Raw genomic sequence first — 5,018 nt, 5'->3', positions numbered from 1 at the left:
ATATCACTTTGCGGCCTCACGCACGGTATTCCCACAGGTGTCGCCTTACCTTTGCCCGGGACCGCTTGCGCCTTTTGGCACATGTATATGATAGTGTTGCTAGCATCCATATGATAAGGAGCCCGGGCTGACATGGCTAGTCGTAAACCCAAAGTGGCACAAACTTACAGGGACAGGCATCCATGACCCAGCATCGAACGTGTCGGTCATTAGCAAGTGAATCCAGGCTATAGCACTGGGCTAGCAGGACTCCGGTGAACCGGGCTGTAGCGGGCTAACAGGACTCCGGTATTCATCGTGTGACATTTCCCCGAAGGGACAGACACATGAACGAAGAAGGACACATGCCAGCTAGCCTAAGTGTTCCGGAGCAGTAGCAAGCTACCATGGCTCAGTGGAAGCACTAGGAGACATTTCCCGGTAAGAGAGGCTACTAAGGATCAACAACTAGATAGTCAGATCCCACACATACCAAGCATTTCAAAAACATACACACAATATGCTCGATATGTGCAAATACAACATGGCATCACAACATAACTCTACAACTCAAGTATTTATATTCAATAGGCTCCGAGGAGCAAGATATTACAATCATGGGTCTCACGACCCAACATTCAGAGCATACAAGTCAAAGCACAAGCGGAAGCTTAACATGTCTGAGTACAGACATCTACAAATGAAAAGGGCTGAGAAGCCTGACTATCTACCCGATCCTGCTGAGGGCACAAGATCGTATATGAGGTAACAAGCTAAACGTCGAGGTCCACGTGGAACTACTAGTGAGACTGAAGTCTCTCTGCAAAAACATAAAATAGGAAACATGAGTACAAATGTACCCAGCAAGACTTACATCAGAACTAACTACATATGCATCATTATCAACAAAGGGGATGGTTGGGTTTAACTGCAGCAAGCCAACTTTGACTCGGTGGCTATCCTGAACTACGACTGCAAGTAACTCTTTTGAGGTGGCGCACACGAGTCCACATATTCACCATATCAATACTCCACTATGGATCCGCTCCCGTCTTCCTACGAGAATGCCATCCATAGCACTCACGCTTATCTTGCGCATTTTAGAGTATCCATTTTCACTTGTCTATGAACTGTACAGGCAACCCAGAAGTCCTTTACTGCGGACACGGTTATTTGAATAGATCATAATAACCCTGCAGGGGTGTACTTCTTCACACACACTCTCGCCACTTACCGCCATGTACACGTCATGTATCTCGGCAACCTTCAAGCGGAAGCCTGGCGAGGGAGTCGCCACGACCTGACTAACCACACAAGTCTCTAGTCCAGGTTTATCGCCTATTCGGGTTCCATCTGCAAGGAGATCCGGCCGGGGTGTCGCTCATAGCCCCAAACGATGTGAGCAGGGTTCCCAAGCCCACCATCCGGGTGCCAATTGGTACAACGTGCCACTGTGCCTAGTCTGTCCCAAGCCCACCTGTATCGGGTGCCAATTGGTAGACTACTAACACTACCTACAAACACCAGAAACTAGTTGCAACTCCTAGACAGAGATCATGTTGATTAATAAGTCGAGAGGGGTCGAGTTACCGGAACCCAATGTGTGGTAGTAACTGTTCACGGATCACAAACACAGAACTTAGTTCCTGAGGACGGCTGCAATGACACAACCCACCATGTACTCCTACATGGCCTCTTACCGCTACCTTTACCAAACCATGTTCACATACTTAGCTCTCAACAATAGGACATGTTCACCACACCTTCAATTCACCCCTGATGAATCAGACCTGACACAACTCTAAGCAATAGCAGGCATGACAAACAAGCATGAATGAGTAGGCACATCAGGGCTCAAACAACTCCTACTCATGCTAGTGGGTTACATCTATTTACTGTGGCAATGACAGGTCATGCAGAGGAAAAGGGGTTCAACTATTGTAGCAAGTAACAAATGAATTGTTGTTGTCCTAATGCAGTAAAAGAGAGCAGGAGCGAGAGAGTGGGATTGTATCGGAATGAACAAGGGGGTTTTTCTTGCCTGGGACTTTTGAAGATAGTATAGCTCTTCATCGGTGTCATCGAATAATCGTCGGAACCACGTCTATCGAGAGGGGACAAACACCGGCAAATAAGGAAGAACACAATCAATGCAATGCACAATATGATGCATGATCATTACATGGAAATATGCTTTGATTTGAGCTAATGCAACTAGCAACAGATTAAATGAAGTTGGTTTGAATACAAGATTCAAATTCAAACTCCATATGTGATTATTCAAATGCCATTTAATTGATTTGACTTAACAGTGAACAAAAGTTATTCTAACATGCATGAAAATGGTACAGATGGATAGATTGGATTTTTCTGATCATTTTTCATATATAATTTATTTCATTTGGAGTTACGGTTGAATTTCTATGATTTTTAGAAGTTAGTGGTATTTTCTGGAATTTCCTGTATAAAAATTAATCCAGAAAATACTTATTGCGTCAGCATTGCGTCACTATGACGTCAGCAGTCAACGAGGCCGGTCCAGGTCAAACTGACCAGTGGGGTCCACTAGTCAGTGAGCCAGTGCTGGTTAGTGTCGCTGACAGGTGGGGTTCGGTCAACAGCCACGTCAGCAAGTCAGCACTGACGTGTGGGGCCGGTCAACAGGTGACGTCGCCAGGTGAAACTGACCTGTGGGGCCCGTGGGGTTAGTTTAGTCTAAGCAGGAGCTAAGCAGGGTTAATTAGGCCATGGGGCCCGGTAGTCGGTGGCTCTGGGAGGGTTAGCTAGCCGTGATTAGTGCTAATCACGCGGCCGCGTCGGCTCGCCGGAGTTCAGCCGACGGCGACAAAAACAACGGCGGCTCGGCTCAGATTTGAGCTACGGGTGGTGGTTTAGCAAGCTGAGGGCACCAGAGAATAGCTCTTGCTCGTCCGCATCCAAAGGACTGGATGGGAGGCCGCGGGGTGGCCGGGAGCAGCGCCGGCGGCGAGCAAGGCGGCGGCCGGAGCTACGGCTCCATGGGCGCGAGGACTGCAGCGCGCTAGCGAGCGAGCTGATGGCCGCGTTGGGCTCCTGGGAGCTAACTGAGCACGCCTGCGTGCTCGGGTTAGCCAGGCGGGGCTGCTACTGACGGTGATGACAGACGCAACGCCGGCGAGCTTCGGTGACGGCAGGGAACAACGCTACGGCATGGGGGCGAGCAAATGGAGAGAGGGGAGATGCGGCAGAGCTCACAGCGAAACCAACAGAGGCAACGGCGAGGTCGGGGAGGGTCTGGAGCTCGCGAATCCACGGCGAGGTTGCCGGCGGCCGGAGGTTGAAGACGAGGTCGGGGACGACGCTGCAGGGCGCTTCCGCTCGCGTGGCTTGGCAGGGACGACGTAGAGGTCGACGGCGGAGCTTCTTGCCGCATCGGGGAGGCATGTGGAGGCCGGTGGCCGTGATGGTGCTCGTCGGCGGCGGCGGGTGTGTTCGGTGGTGAGAGCAGGGGAGGGGGAGGGCGCTCGAGGGAGAGAGTGAGAGGGCTCCAGAGGGTTCGTGGCATCGCGGTGGCGCGAGGGGGAGGCTCGGGAACGCCTCGGTGGAAGCAGGAGGTGGAGGCCTCCCTGCGAGCGCGTGCGTCATCGCCTCTGCCTATTGGCAGATGTTGAAGATGGCACGGTTGCCTGGTGGGTTGGGCTGCCTACTGGGCCGGCTACAGGTAAGGCCAGGTAAGTGGCCCAGGTAAGCGTTCTCTCTCTCTCTTTTCTAAATTGTTTCTATTTTCTATTTTCTGTAATTGTGTTTGGCTTTAATAAAAACGCCAGGGCATTTCCAAAAATCATGAAACTGCTCAATGTCACTGTTTGGAATATTTCCAACAACAAACATTTCAGTTTGTGATTATTTGAGCATTTAAAATATTATTTAGCAATTAAATGCCCAAATTCAAATAACATATGATTTAATTCAAAAATCCAGAATGGCCTAGAAAAATGTGCACCATTTTTGGGAGAGGTTCTAGACTAATCCAAAAATGATGAACTTTTTTGAAGGGCATTTTGGGTTCATTGAGAATATTTTTATTTGAACCTAGTTGATTTGATCTGGTGCTAGGGTTTGAGCAATCCCCACTTCAACTTTCAAATAAATTAGACATGATGCAACAACCAAGCTAGTCCAAGTGCATAGCAAGGCTAGGGATGTGACACTATTTGTGGACCATAACGGGCCATTAATAGGCCGTATTTGATAACTCTATGAAAATAGCCCAACGGTTTTGTAACGCCCCGGATCCGATGCGTCAGGTGTCTGCCAGTTATTCGCCGTCGTTGCCTTGTCTTTTGCTTGCGTGTTGCACTTTGCCATGTCATCATCTGCATTTCATATCATGTCGGCATGTGCATCGCATTTGCATATGTGTTCGTCTCATGCATCCGAGCTTTTTCCCCATTGTCTGTTTTGCAATCCGACACTCCTATGTCCCCCAGTGCACCTTTTTCCTCTTTTCATGTGCGGGTATTAAACTTTCTCGGAATGGCCCGAGGTTTGCCAAGCGGCCTTGGTATACCACCGGTAGACCGCCTGTCAAGTTTCGTGCCATTTGGAGGTCGTTTGATACTCCAACGGTTAACCGGGTAACCGTAAAGGCCTCTTTTGTGTGCAGCCCAACACCCCTTCCAAAGTGGCCCAAAACCCATCTAAGTCTCTTCCATGCTCTCGGTCGTTTGATCACGATCGCGTGGCTGAAAACCGCTCCTCATTTGGACTCTCCTAGCTCTCTCTACCTATAAATATGCCCTCCCTGTCCAAATTCGCGGTCCAAACCCTAGTCCTCTTCCTCCCGCCGCCACCGGACATGTCCGCCGCAGCCGGACACGTCCGCCGCCTCCCCCTCGGCCAATCCCAGCGCAACACATCGCCCTCCGCCGCCGCCTCCCACCGCGCGCCGCCGCCGGCCCTGCAGGCCCATCCGCGGCCCGCCCGAGCCCATCTGGGGCCCGGGTCAACTGGCGCCGCCTCCGTGCCCGACCCCGCCGCTGGCGCCCTCGCCGCCCGAC

This window comes from Triticum dicoccoides, chromosome 6B (assembly GCF_002162155.2).
Source record: "Triticum dicoccoides isolate Atlit2015 ecotype Zavitan chromosome 6B, WEW_v2.0, whole genome shotgun sequence".
NCBI classification, from domain to species: Eukaryota; Viridiplantae; Streptophyta; class Magnoliopsida; order Poales; family Poaceae; genus Triticum; species Triticum dicoccoides.
Note: the sequence above shows the minus strand (reverse complement) of the source record.